Genomic DNA, 15,719 nt, shown 5'->3' with positions numbered 1-15,719 from the left:
TATATATATAATAAATGTTCATAAATGTACCAAGCAAACACGTACATAAATATATAAACCACATGTCTGAAGCAGCACAGGAAAACAGCCCTGGAACCATTTTTTACTCCCAAACTGACCAAATGTTTTCTCTGCAAAGTCAAAGGAAAATGGAAAAGCCTCCCCATTGTCTTTTCCTTCACAAATCCTGTCTTAAGGGTGACCTGGCTCAGGAACTAAGTATTTATCATTACAAAAGACTGGCCAGGCTCCCCAGGGTATCCAGTCAAGTAAACATTAACAGGTAACTTGCTAGACAGGAGATAAACAACCCACTCAGATTTCTGCTGTAGACCGCCCTTTTTGTGATGTAGGTATGATGTATCTGGGGGTGGTCTTGGACTCCAAGGCAGGCAATTTAAAATGTCTATATAAGGGCGGGCACACCTGGGGTCTGGGTCCTCCTCCTGCGTGTGAAGGGGGCACCCTGTTGCAACAGTTCAGTAAAGAACAGGCCAAGAGCTGCTTTGCTTCTCAATATTCTCTGGTTGGCCTCTGTTCTTTTCTCCGACCGATGGAGAATCTACAAAGGACTCTATAAGGGCTCTTGTGTCCCCCATAAGGGAATAAGGGCAGATTTTCGTTTATTGCAGACACATAGGCACATGCTTCCATTGCAGTTGGAGCACTGATCCCAGATGGTGCTGAAAACAGAACACTCAAACAACCGTTGGCTTTCTCTGATGTTATCCAGCTGAGTAGGCCAGCAACTGCTGCTAACTTCATCCCATTTCCTGCAAGATAAACGAATCTCCGAGGCTCTTGATTTATTTTACAGAGGAAGGAATAAAATGAGCTGTGTTTGTTTTGTCTCTTTGGCCTTCCTTCCTTACATAAAAGCAGGTATGTGCATTCCAAGGTGCCATTGCATATACGTCAACAGAAGAGGCAGCCTTTTTAAAAAGGTTGTCTCAATCTCTTCTTTAGAAAATCAGGTCAGGCATCTGATCAAAGCATGACACATCTAAATAAAATGCACCCTAGGGGTGTGTTCTCCCTAAGTAGGGAAGAAAAATGCATTTTCAGAAAAAAAATGGAGTGGCATTTGTTTCAAGTTTGTATCTAGGGGAGGTCCTGCCATTGACCTTCAAATTTTTGCATGCCTTTCCACATCAAGAAGGCTATGAATCACTGGCTTGCACTTAGAGGGTTTGGGGGTTTTTTGTTGTGTTTTTTTTTACAAAGCTGTGATGGCCTGGGAATCCGATTCAGAGGCTGAACTGGAGGAATCCCAGCCTGCACAGGAGTCCCCGCCTCCAGGGCCAGCTGAACTGGGGCAGGGCCTTGATTCTGAAGCGCCTGCACCTGTGCCGGATCCTCAGGAGCAGGCACCAGGTGAATCCACTCTGGCTCCGGAGGTGGTTGAGGACTCAGTGCCTACAGGTGAGTCTCCCCCTGGGTCCAGTAACCCTTCAGCCTCTCCTGAACTGGAGAGGTGAAGGGAACTGGTTTCTCCCAGGAGGAGAGCTCGCCCTAAGGCCAGGAGAGGCGGATCTCCTGGGGGCCGGGGCCGCCCCTGGCCTCAGAGAAGATAAAGGCCAGTCAGCCCGGTCCCAGGTTGCGGGAGCAATGTCGTTGAAGAGCTGTTTTGGCCAGCATCCAGTCCTGTTCCTCCAGTGTTCCTGTCCTTGCCCGGCTTCTCGCTGTGGACCCCGCTTCGCCCGAGGAGGACTGTCTGCCGGCCCTCAGCTCAGGTCCTGGACCTCTCCCCACAGTAACCTCATCCCTGGACCAGCACAAAAGTACTGGAGGTGGTTGTTTTCACATAAGTCAAAAGATTAGCTCTCCTTAGCCTCTGTAATGCCCTCGGGGGAACAAAGCTTATAGCTGCTCCTCAGCTGTTTGGTTTTATTTTTTTTTTTTTTCTCGCATAATTTTTATTGTTTTTAAATCATAACAAACAAGAAAATAAAACAGTTTACACCTTGTTGTCACAGATTTCTTTCTATAAGACTTCCTTCAGCTTCCCCTGAAATCATCCATACCCTAATTTAACAAATTCACACAAATCCTAGCTTATATTGACATTATTTTCTCTTTCCTTCTTTTTCTCTTTAGACAATATTCCAACCTTTTCACAGAGCTTTTTTAAACCCAACTAGCGTTATCTGACCTTCACTTACATTTTCCAGATATTCCACAAATTTCCCCCAGTCCTCAATGAACCTTTGATCTTTTAAATATCTAATTTTCCCCGTCAATCTGTCCATCTCCGCGTATTCTAGTAGTTTTGCTCTCCATTCCTCAAGCGTCGGTATGTTCTGTTGTTTCCAATTTTGAGCCAATAAGACCCTTGCAGCCGTTGTTGCATATTGGAAGAATTTACTGTCATTGTTCTTTATATCACTTCCTGCTAGGCCTAACAGAAAAGCCTCCGGCTTTTTCCCAAAGTTATATCTTAATATACTTTTCATTTCATTATATACACTTTCCCAAAAGCCTTTGACCTTTCTGCAGTCCCACCACATATGGAAGAAGGATCCCTCTTTTTCCCTGCATTTCCAGCATTTATTACAAGTTTTATATATTTTTGCTAATTTTGCAGGTGTTATATACCAACGGTAAAACATCTTCATGAGGTTCTCTTTTAACGTTATGCAAGCTGTAAATTTAAGGTTTTTTTTCCAGAGTTTCTCCCATTCTTCATAATATATATTATGGCCGATGTCCCTTGCCCAATGAATCATCACAGACTTCACTTCCTCATCTATCAGGTTATACTCTAATAGCATATTATACGTTTTAGAAAGAATTTTGTAATCATTGTTTATTATTTCAGTCTGGAATTTAGATTCTTTATCCGCGTATCCTCTCTCTTTAACGTCTTGTCTAAACATTTCGTTTATTTGGAAATAGTGTAACCAATCATAGACTTTTCCTTTAACCTGGTCATATGGTTTCAATTTCCATGTCCCCCCTACTTTTGTTAACAATTGTTCATAAGTTATCCAGTCACCTCTCATGTTTACTTTTTTCACGCTCATAACTTCCAATGGGGATAGCCAGTGTGGTACTTTAGGTTCTAATAAAAATCTATTCCTCTCCCAAACTTCCAATAGAGGGCCTTTAAAAATATGTGTTGCGAAACCCTTGTGCTTCCTCTTCCCCTGCCATAAGTACGCGTGCCATCCTGCTCTATTGTCGAACCCCTCCAGGTCTAATAGTTCCTTATTTTCCAATTTTATCCATGTTTTCACCCAGCAGAGGCACGCTGCCTCATAGTATAACTTCAGATCTGGCAGGGCGAATCCCCCTCTTTCTTTAGCTTCTGTTAACAATTTAAACTTAATCCTTGGTTTTTTGCCCTGCCAGACATATTTTGAGATTCCTCTTTGCCACTCTTTGAATATCTTAGTGCCCTTGATTATCGGTAAGTTCTGGAACAGAAATAACATTCTCGGGAGAACGTTCATCTTAATTAAGGCTATCCTACCCCAGAATGACAATCTCAGCTTCCCCCACCTCTCCAAGTCCTTTTTTATCTCTTTCCATACCTGCTCATAGTTGTTCTTAAATAGGTCTATATTTTTCGGGGTTATCCATATCCCTAGATATTTTACCTTTTTGGCCACTTCTATTTCTGTTTGTTGTTGTAATTCCTCGATTGCCTTCGAATCTAAATTCTTCACCATTATTTTAGTCTTCCTTTTGTTTAACTTAAAACCAGCCACCTTACCAAATTGTTCCAGTTCTTCCAGTATCTCTTTTATTGAGTTCAGCGGGTCTTCTGTTGTTATTACTAAATCGTCTGCGAATGCTTTAACTTTATATTCATTTTCACCGATTCTAATCCCTTTTATTTTCTTATTTTGTCTTATTGAGTTCAGGAGTACTTCCAGTACTATTATAAATAGCAACGGGGAGAGTGGGCAGCCTTGTCTTGTACCCTTTTCTACCGTTATTTCTTCTGACACCACGTTGTTTATAATTAATTTGGCCTTTTGCTCCGTATAGATTGCCTTTATTCCGTTGAAGAAGTTCGTACCAACCTCCATATATTCTAACTGTTTTAGTAAAAAGTCCCAAACTATATTATCGAATGCTTTCTCTGCATCCACGAACATCATTATGGCTTGCTTATCATACCTGGCAGACAAGTATTCTATGGAATTTATTATATTTCTAATATTATCTCTCATTTGCCTGCCAGGCAGAAAGCCCGCCTGGTCTCCATGGATATATTCTAGCCATATGTTTTTAACTCTACTTGCCAATATTCCTGCGAAAATTTTATAATCGACATTTAACAGCGAGATCGGCCTGTAGTTCTTAACTTGCGACAGATCTGAGTCTTGTTTTGGGATTAAAGTAATGAAGGCATCCTTCCAAGTATCTGGTATTTCTTTTTCTTTCAAAATATTATTCATTACTTCTCTCAGTGGTGCCAGTACAGTATTTTCCATTTCTTTATAGTAACTTGCCGTGAAGCCATCTGGGCCCGGAGCTTTCCCTCTTTTTAAATCTTTAATTGCTGATTTTATTTCTTCTGTCTCTATTGGGGTGTTTAATTGCTCTTTTTTCTCTATTGGAATCTTCTGAACCTGTTTATCTTTCAAGAATCTTTCTATTTTTCTCTGGTTAAATCTCTCTCTATTTTTGTATAATCCTCTATAATAATCCAGAAAACCTTTCCTTATTTCCTTGGGGTTAGTTATTTCTTCTCCGTTCGCTACAATTTTATTTATTGTGCTTTGTTCCTTTCTTTTCTTGGTTTGCCATGCCAAAAGCTTCCCTGACTTATTCGCAAACTCAAACGTTCTTTGTCTTAGTTTTTTTATGTTCCATTCTACTTCCCTATTTATTATTGTTGCGTACTGGGCTTGCAGTACTTTAATATTTTCTTTTATTCTCTTATTGTTAGGTTTTTTAACTAATTTCCCCTCCAGGTCCGTTATCTGTCTCAGAATATCCTTTTTCCCTTTATCTCTTCCTTTATTTTTAATGGCATTCTGCTGAATAAAAAAGCCCCGCATCACTGCCTTACCCGCGTCCCACACCACCTTAGTTTTGGTGCCTTTATTCATATTATCCTTAAAGAATTCTTTCATCCTTTTCTGCGCTTTTTCAACTATATCTTGGTCATCTAAGAGATAATCCTTCAATCTCCATCTAAAAGTACCTTCTTCCAGACCTTTCAGTTCCATCTTTATTGGGTTGTGATCAGATATTGTTTTGGCCTGAATCTCTACTCGTATAATTCTTGGTGTTAATTCGTTCGAGACCCAGATCTGATCTATTCGGGACAGTGATTGGTTAGGCTCAGAGTGGTACGTAAATTGCTTTTCCAGCGGATGTCTAAGTCTCCAGGCATCTATTAGATTACAGTTTTTAACCAATGAGAAAAAGGTTCTGGGCAGCTTCCCTTCCTTACCCTCCCCCCCATCTCTGAGTCTGTCCATTTCTAGTGAGACCACCCCATTCATATCCCCGAGTATAATCATTTTTTGATCTACATATTCCGCTAGCTTTTCTTCCACGGTTTTATAAAACTCAGATTTATTATCGTTTGGAGCGTATAGTCCTACTATAATTAAGTTTTGTCCCTGCCATTTAATTTGTACCATCATTATCCTTCCGTTTTCATCTTTAAAGATTTGCTGGGCCTCAATTTGTTTTTTAACATAAATAACCACACCTCTTTTTTTGACTCTGTCAGATGATATGAACTCATTTCCCAGTGTTTTATTTATCAGAATTCTTTTATGTCTTCTTGCAATATGGGTCTCCTGTAAACAAATAATGTCTAGACTTTCTTTTTTCAAAATTTGTTGGATTTTGTTCCTTTTTTTCCTCTCGTTTATCCCATTAATGTTCCAACTCCAAATCTTTAATGCCATGGTGATTGAACCTACCTATATTACTTCTTTTCTTATGTTTCAGCTAATTCTTCTTCCTCCTGTTCTTCTTCTTCACTTCTTGACCCTTCTGCTACCTCCTCTATCTCTTCCTCAGCACCCCCTGCTGCCTCTCCTATTTTGTCTTCCTCTTTTTCTAGTCTCAGTTCTTTATATTTTCTTAGGAATTTGCTAGTTTCTTCTGGTTTAACTAATCTATGCCTCTTGTTTCTATACATGAATGAGATGCCCTCCGGATATTCCCATTTAAATTCTATATTATTTTTCTTCAACATCTGTGCCAATGCTTTATACGGCTCTCTACGTTTCAGAATTCTAATTGGTAAATCTTTGAAAATTATTATATAATTCCCATCAATGCACAGTCTTTTTTCTCTATTTCTTTGCAAAATCATATTTCTCATTTCCTTTTCTTTGAATATAATCAGGCAATCTCCTACAAATTTTTTAGCTCTGGTTGTTTTTATTTTTAGTCTGAATGCCGTTTGGACTGATTTTGCCATCTCTTCTATTGATATTTCCATCCATTGGGCTAATTCTACAATCAAATTCTCTTTAATGTTTTCTCCTTGTCTTTCTGGCACTGCTCTAAGTCTTAAGTTAGTCTCCCTTAATCTTAATTCATTCATGGCAATTATGTCTTTCAAGTCTTCTTGCGCTTTACTTAGTTCTAATAGCTCTACTTTGGTCCTCTCCTCCTCACGTCTTACCTCCCTCAATTCTATTCTCGTCCTTTTCAACCCCTCTTCTGTTGCCTGAGTTCTCCTAAATACTTCTTTTATTTGACCTTTTAATTCATTAACTGTTTCGTCCAACTTTTTATCCAATTTCCCTATCTTATTGTCTACTTGTTCTAGTTTTACTTCTAAATTTTTTTCACTTTGTTTGATTTCCGCAAACATTCTTAGTATGTCTGCTTTGAAATCTTGTTCTTGCTTCGATCCCTTTCTTTCAGAAGGCGTCCCCCCCTCCCCCCTCTTTGCTGCGCTCGACATTCTCACCAGGGTACAATTACAAAATCCACACACTGCACACTATCCAATATCCTGACAGGAAACACACACCCTAAATTTACACCGACCCCAAATAATAACACTATAACCAATATAGTCCACTAGTATTTCCAGTAGGTCAACAGCCTTCTTGCACCTCTTCTTGCCTCTATTTAGGCTATTCCCGGTATTAGTCCAGTCTTCTTCCTCCTCCCAATCCAAAAGGGAGAAAAAAAAAGACTTAAAGTAGTCATAAAAAACACTAGTATCAAAGTGAGGTCTGTCTATTAAATATTAGGTGTGATCCTGTTAGTTGAACATCATATGAGGGTGCAGGTGGGTCACCATAGCCTCAAAAGTCACACAAATAGACAAGGTCTGTAAAGGGGAAGGAAAGAGGAACAAAAGGTGAGACCAGTTGCAGTGTTGTATTCACTCCACTAGATGTCGTCTGATCCAATAACAGGTTTTGTAAAGTTTGTAAAAGAGGGGGGGGGGGTTTCCGACGGGAGTATCCAAGTTTCCACACTGTCTCCGTCAAACATCACTGAAGCCCCATTTCAGAGAAATCCCTCATATGCTGGTGAGTAGGGATAATTTACTTTAGTACAGGCTATCAGAGTACATTAATTATTAGGAGCTGTTAGTCACCACGCTTCAGTTTCTATAATGGCGTCGGAGCCTTCTCTTCCGCTTTCATTGGCTTTGTTCTTTGCTCTTTGCACATTAATTGCCTAGAGAGGGAATTTCCTTTCTTTACCTCCCTCAGTTCATTGAGTGTTTCCCGTTTATCAATTATACTTTCTGTCCCCTGTTTAAGTCAAACAGTCTCTTGATACTAATATTGATATTGAGTGTCCTTCCCTTTGGTTATTTTGTAAATTATAAGTTAGAGTCCTTCAGGGAAACAAAGAAACATCGCTAGGGCATTTTCTCTCCTTTTACTCCGCTCCGTGAATTACCTTGCGTCCATGCTGATTCCGGGCAAAGACTGAACTCCTCAGTTCTCTTGTTTCTCCCCCCGGATTTTCTTATTCTTAAATTGTTCGTATTCTTAATTTAATCCGAAGATTCTTTTGTTGGAAAGCGGTGCGCTTCTCTCGGCAGGGTCGGGGCTTCGCTACTCGGGGGGTAGGAAATGGCTTCCCGTGACCTGCTGCTCAGCTCCGCCGTACTCTTCGCTTCTTTTTGAAGTTACCTGACGGCCGGGCGAGCCGCTGTTGGTCTTGCTGGGATCCTCGCCTTCTGGACACCCTCCAGAGGTAGTTTGGGGAGCCTCTGCGCCCTTAGGCACCCCTTCTCTCCCCCGAAATAGCTCGGGATTTTCCCCTCACGGCAAATCCCCTCCTGCTACGAGCTTGCTTCCGCCGGAAGTCGTTTGGTTTTATTTTTTTCAGGAGTTTCATGGTTCTTCTATTCCCTTACCCAAATATGTATGGCTCCGAAAAATGGCTCGGATTGGGGAGGTGGGGGAACCAACCATATTTAAAGAGGGAATGGCCCAGGACAACACTGAGATGGGGAGAGGATGCTTCAGGGTGGACAAGTCTACAGATTATTTTAAAAGGTATTTGACAAAAATCTTAGGCTTGAAAATAAGGGGAAAGGAATTCTGGTTTGCCAAATGAAAACTACCTATTTCTGGGGACTGCTAAAACCTGGCTAGACAAATGAGCTTTCAAATTGCTTCAAGGCTTTTTGTTTTTTTGTTATCAAGCACTATATAAATTTAATGAACCAAACAAGCAAACCAGCTAATAAGTTTCCCACCCTCTGAAACCTGTCAGAGACACAGCACTTTATAGCCTCTGTACAACTGTGTTTTCAAAGAGTCAGTGAAAACATACAGTTCCCAATATCAGTACAGTGGAGGCTCAGGTTGCGAATGTGATCCGCACGGGAGGCACGTTCGCAACCCTCAGCGCCGCGTCTGCGCACATGTGGATCACGATTTGGTGCTTCTGCGCATGCACAAAGTGCAGTTTAACACTTCTGCACATGTGTGAGCGCCGAAACCCAGAAGTAACCCGTTCTGGTACTTCTGGGTTTTGGCGCGTCCGTAACCCAAAAACATGCAACTTGAAGCGTCTGTAACCTGAGGTATGACTGTACTCTTGTCATTCCACTTAGGTTTACAAACAGAGATTCTGGGAACTGTCTATCATGAAATTCTGCTGATATGCTGGTCACAAACAGTGCCTTGTTCTCTTCTTAAATTCTCCCACCAACATCCCCGGTTACAGAGTTCCTGTTTGTTTTTATGACTTATACTGCTCTGAAAACTTAGCTAGATAGCAAACAAGAAGAAAACCCCAAGATGGTTTTAAAAAAGTTAAAAGCAGCTGCCACGCCCCCCCCCCACTTCCATCAATCCGGACAGTAGTAGTGAATTTGGGTGGGGGGGTGGGATTAACTCTTTTGCTCCATGTCTGTTCTCCATAGTATAAATAGAGTTGAATTTTGCATTAAACTTCCATTTTTCGCTATATGAACTTGACAAATTGGGCAAGCTGCACCCAGATCAAACCATTGAAATCATAGACATGTCACATGACTATGTTAGGTCCATTAATTTCAATGGGTCTACTCTGAGTAAAACCTAGTTGAATACCATGCAGTGTTCTGATTTTTTTTCCTTCATATTGCTTCCTTCAGCCAGCACACAGCCTCTTGTCTGCTTATTTCAAAACACTTCTGGCCATGTCCTTGAGTTTTTTGGTTTTCTGAAGTGCAACTGTATGCCTGCTCAGAAGAAAAATCCACCATTGTCAGTGGGGCTTGCTCCCATGCAAAAGCTATAGAATTGTGTTGTAAGGTGTTTTTTATGATTATTATTATTTTTATACGGATCAAGTTTAATGAGGCTAAGAATATAGCGATGGCAACTTCCTGTAAAGCCCACAACAAATAGTATTTGTGACACGAATGGGAATGTTTTTGGGACTGGGTCTGTATGTTCCAAGAGAACATATAACATTTGTAATCTTCTCAGTTTAATGATGAGCAGGTCAGAGAAGTTAAACAAGAAACAATTTTACTAAAGATCTATATATAACAAGTTTCCTCTCCCTGAGTGACTCCCCCCAGAGTGGCTGGGTAGGGTTGGGTACAAATAATAAAATCATCATCATCATCATCATCATCATTATTATTATTATTATTATTATTGAAGAATTGCTCTTTCACTCTGGCTTCTAGCTCTGCCTCAAGCATGGGCCACTCTAAACTAGATACGGGAGGTGTTCAAAATGCAGTCACATATATCCTTATAGCACAACACTGCATAAGCTCAAAGCTGCCTCTTATCTGCTGTTTTTCAGAAACAAACGTTTCCCTGTTTTTCAATCTCCCTCACCGCTGCAATTGTGCAACCATATTTTTCGCTGCTCTACACCGCAATGAATTTATTAAGCCATGACATAATTAATTGTGTTAAAAACAGGGGCTCCACGCTGTCTGGCAGAGTTGTAATTGCCGCCTCATGCCGTTGGCAAAGACAGGCAGCTGCAGGACTCCTCACAAATCGCCACAGTGCTCCCCTCCAAACTAACACTCTGCAAACCAGTCAACAAAGCTGGGGAGGAACAATAAGCAGTTATTCCTAAGGAGAGATAATTGGCCAGCTTTGCTGGTAGCTTAGTGGTAGAGAATCTGCTTTGCATGTAGCAACAACAACAACAACTGCATATTTGTGCCTCACCCATCTAAATGGGTTGCCTCAGCCACTTTGGGCAGCTTCCAACAAATATAAAAGCATAATGAAACATCAAACATAAAAAAGCCTTCCCTATACAAGGCTGATCTCAGATGCCTTCTAGAAGTTGAATAGTTCTTTATGTCCTTGACATTTGATGGGAGGGCACTCCACAGGGCGGGTGCCACTACTGAGAAGGCCCTCTGCCTGGTTCCCTGTAACTTCCATTCTTGCTGTGAGGGAACTGCCAGAAGGTCCTCAGAACTGGACCTCAGTGTCTGGGCAGAACGACAGGGGTGGAGATGCAGGGCCCAGGTTAGCTTTGAAGGTCAGCACCAACACTTTGAGTTGTGGGACATCTCCGGTTCCATCCTTGTCATCTCCTTTTTGACCCTAGAGAGCACTTCCAGTCAGTGTAGGCAATACTGAGCTCAATGGACCAATAGCCTGACTTGATGCCATACTCAGAATAGGCTCATTGACACTGTTGGATCCTCACTCTCCAAGCAACTGGTTCCATTGGTCATGGAAGAACCACTCCATTCCCCAAGGCAATTGGTCCCGTTGTCAAAGTGCTCTTCCTAATAAGGTTTCTCTTAAAGATCCAACTGAAATCTACTCCCCTGCAACCAAAGCCCATTAGAACGAGTCCTGGCTCCTGGAGTAGCAGAGGATAAGTCATTGCCCTTTTCAGCAGTTTGGGTATATGAAGAATACTATTTTTAATGTTATTTCAAAGCCTGTTGGTACCAGGACAGGCATATAACAGGTGTTTATTTTCTTAAAAAAATGTTTAGGGGTACTCCAATTTTCCTACTCATATTGAAATACTGCCCCTCAAAGAGGCCAAACTTAGATTCACAAAATGTTTAGGGGTATGCATACCCCTGCGTACCCCCCAGAAAAAAGCACTGGTTATAACATTAAAATGAATTATAAACAACCATCAGTAGGACGAAAGCCTGTTCTTAAAAACACCAGTGAACAGAAGCAGTTAGACACAGCTAAACACAATGAAAAAGGCAAATGGCCCCTCGTGCTATCATGTCTTCCTTCCGCCTTCTCCAGACTAAACAAAACCATTTCCTTCCTTCAGCCTTTCCTCGTATGATGACTTGTTTTCTTCCATAACCCTTTCCAGCTTCACTGCCCTGTTCTGAATCTATTCCAGTTTGCCTGCATTCAGCTCTTGAAGTGCGATTCCCGGAATTGGACACCGCATAGTGATATCTGACTAGAGTCGAATAAAGTGGAATTATTGCTCGCATGTCTTGCAAACTGTGGAAACTATGTGATTATGTATGTAAATGGCTAGCCGAGGCTACAAGTTTCAGCAAGAGGGTACCAATGACCCAATTAATACACCGTAGTATATAGCACAAGTTTAGAACTCATTTCCATATTATTTGCCAACAGATTTTTTTTTCCCTCCTGGAAGCAAACAGCACAGAAGTGAGCACTAAGCTTACACTATGTTCCACTATAGTTCTAGAAGTGGCTTTCCTGTTGTGTCAAAGCGCAGATAGAATATAGAACTTTCTCTTTATGGAACAGACATAAAAAATGGAATAAATGGCCATGTGGATGCTTCCCATTTATTTCACTGACTGGCAGCGCAACCAGCTTTACTGGTTTCACGATGTCCACCTGTTTTTATGCTGCATTCTTGTATATTGCTCAGAAGTTTTAAATAGCAAGCCATTCCCAAGATATTTTGAAATAAACATATTACTGAAGCTCTCTACAATTTTACTCAGAGGTCAGCCTCACTGTGTTCAGTGCAGCCAGAGGTGCCAGTTCCTGGATGCCGAGCCCCCAAATACTTTTGGGGTAGGGTCTGCCCCACCCTCAATTTTCAAAAGGCGTGGAGGCAAAGCATGGACCTGGCTCCTCCTCCTCTTCCTCCTGCATCAGGAGGAGGTGAGACATTGGGACAACAACAACAACAACAACAACAACAACAACAACAACAACAACAACAACTCTGGGTGGCAACCAACAGAATATTAAAACACAGTAAAACATCAAACATTAAAAACTTCCCTAAACAGGGCTGCCTTCAGATGTCTTCTAAAAGTCAGATAGCTGTTTATTTCCTTGACATCTGATGGGAGAGCATTCCACAAAGCAGGTGCCACTACCGAGAAGGCCCTCTGCCTGGTTCCCTGTAGCTTCACTTCTTGCAGTAAGGGAACAGCCAGAAGGCCCTCGGCTCTGGACCTCAGTGTCCGGGCTGAACGGTGGGGGTGGAGATGCTCCTTAAGATATACTGGGCAGAGGTCATTTAGGGCTTTAAAGGTCAGCAGCAACACTTTGAATTGTGCTCGGAAATGCACTGGGACGTTGATGTCATGCATGGCATCACATGTGAGACATTGCCCCCCCCCCATTCGCCCTTGCAAGCCGGTGCCTCTGAGTGGAGCTTACACCCAAGTAAGTGTGTTTAGGGTTGAAGTCTCAGGCGTCCAGTTAAATATGTGAGAGGGCGTGAGAGATATTCTCAACCAAGACAGGCTATTTCTATACCACATACAAAAGCGGATATGGCATTTGTCTCATATAAGAGGAGGAATTCTAGCAAAGGATGCTTTCCCTACTTCTGAAGGACAGGGGATTTTGCTGTTATGTGTATCTCTGGAAAAGTACAGAAGCCCTGTGGATTCAGTCCCTCCAGAATAAGAGATAGGAAGAAGAGGACGGGTCTGGCTATGCTTCATTGAAGGCTCCTGGGCTGAAACAAAAGTGCAGAGCAATAAGTCAGCTTATTGTGCTTTGGGTGACTCAGGTAAGTGTTCCCTTCTCTGTCTGATGCTTATATGTATTGCATACTATGGTTGGCTAAGTGGCAAGAGACACAGAAATGACTTAACCACCCTCACATTAAATTCTCAGGCATTTCACATTAAAATATTTAATATCAATTGCAATTATATGTCAGATCTGATGCTATATACAATTACGATGTGCTGTACTTTTTGCATTTTATTGTTATCATATTTCTGTGCTCTTTTACATTTACGGACCTGTCTGTTATGCATCTTTTGGAGGGCTTTTTTGTGTGTGTGTGTGTGTGTGTGTGCATGTACCAATGGCAAAACTCTTCAGAGTTTCTTTGGTAGTCATGTATAACTTCTGAGTAATGATGTGTTCTATTGACACAGAATTCTAGAAGAAGAAACGACACTCAAATCCCCAAAGTCTATAGGCTTTCAGATTAATTTTTATAGAAATCAGTTAAATATTTATAGAAAGCCTAAGTCGATCCCTCCTGAAAAATCCAGTGGGTTTTTCCATTGGATTAAGTTCTCAGTGCTTCTGCTGATAAGACCCTTTTATTTTATGTACCTAACTCTGGTTGAAGGTCTCTACATTTCAGTCTACTTATTTGCACTATAATCTCTGATAACTAGTGCATCAGTTGGGGGTTCCAAAACTACCTAGTGAGATTTGTTCTATAGAGGTAAGTCAGGCTTGCCTACAGAAAAATACAAAATATATACCTAACAGTATGATCTCTGCATACCTGTACAGAATGAAGTTCCACTGAGTTCAGTGAGGCTTGTTCCCAGGATGTGGGCATAGGATTGCAGCCCTAATCCACTTTAATTAGGACAACGGTAAATCTAATGTGGACCAGTTAATCGCTACTAAATTCCCAGACACGGCCTTTTAGTAGAGATTAAACGATTTAGCCATCTTCAAACCGGGACTGAGTTTCATTCAAGAGGAAACATCTAATCCATAATAAGGATATTTTCCCTCAGTTTAGAAGAAGAAGAGAGCAAGGCATAGATGAAAGTTTATCCTCTTCAATTAACAAATAATCTGTTTACCTTGCAATGAGGCCTGCAGACAGAGCAAATATTCAGATAGGTCAATTAGGTGGGAACTCCGAGGGAAGGGAGCAATTGTATGGAAGCAATACAGACTTTTGCAGGGAAACAAGATGGACTGATTCCTGCAGAACAGCTGAGGAGGAAGCAGTGGCGTAGTGTGGGTTGCCAGAGCCCAGGGCCGCATGGAGGGGCTGGGTGGGAGGCAAACGGAAGAGTACTAATGTGCATTCAACTGCTTAATGATGTCCGCATCAACCAGGAGATCACAGCCACAGAGATAAGAAAAGAAAACTCATTCCGTTATCTGGAGAGGTCATTTCCTGGTTTGTATGGAAAAGCCATTTTCAGTGAAGCCCAGCGATGGAAGCTGTACTGGGGCAGCACCAGGTGCTGAAATTTTTCACTCCTAACAATTTTGTACCCGGGGCAGCCACCCCTGTGGCACCCCCATGCTACACCACTGGGAAGAGTGTTATGACTCCTCCCTGTTCATCAAATGATCGATCAAATGAGTGGGAAGGACTTACTTGTATACCTCTCCAGGTGCTTGGTTGCATCAAGTTGTATCAAAGACGCGCATACCCCAGCACTGTCTATTTTAATTCTCTTCTGCTATCGCTGCCACTGCCAAAATCAGTGCGCTTTGGGGGGCAGCAGAAAAAAACATACCTAATTGGAGGTGGAGCAGGATTAGCCACCCCTGCTATTAAAAAAATTGCAAAAGAGTGGAAATAATCTCTTGCTGAGCCAATTCCTTTTGGAATGTTGTCTTACCTATTCCATATTTTCTAGAAGCAATTCGACAAAATTGTCCATCTCAAATGTTTGCTTGCATTGGCGAGTGTGTCTTTGTGTGTGTCTGCTGACATGCCGTGGCTCAAAAACAGTAATCTCCATCATTTGGGAAGATGGTATTTTTATGTACCTCATTGCTTCTGCTTCTGCTGTACTAGCAGCTGGACTCCTGAAGCCGATTTCACCTGGGTCTCTACACAGCTGTGAAATGGCAGACTTTTGAGTGACAGCTACATAAATCAAGGGTAGCTACATAAATCAGGGCCCCAGCCCTGGTGGCCAATGGTGAGGGGTGTAGTTCAGCAGCATCTGGAGGGTGTCGTGTTGGTTACCGCTGAATATTAAAGAAATGACCTACAGATAAGAGGCCTTGAAACCCTTTACAAGTCTCTTCATTGAGTGGCACTGTGGTCTAAACCACTGAGCCTCTTGGGCTTGCCGATCAGAAGGTCGGCGGTTCAAATCCCCACAATGTGGTGAGCTCCCGTTGCTCTGTCCCAGCTCCTGC

Source organism: Podarcis erhardii, assembly GCF_964252035.2.
Source record: "Podarcis erhardii genome assembly, chromosome: 3".
Taxonomy (NCBI): domain Eukaryota; kingdom Metazoa; phylum Chordata; class Lepidosauria; order Squamata; family Lacertidae; genus Podarcis; species Podarcis erhardii.
Note: the sequence above shows the minus strand (reverse complement) of the source record.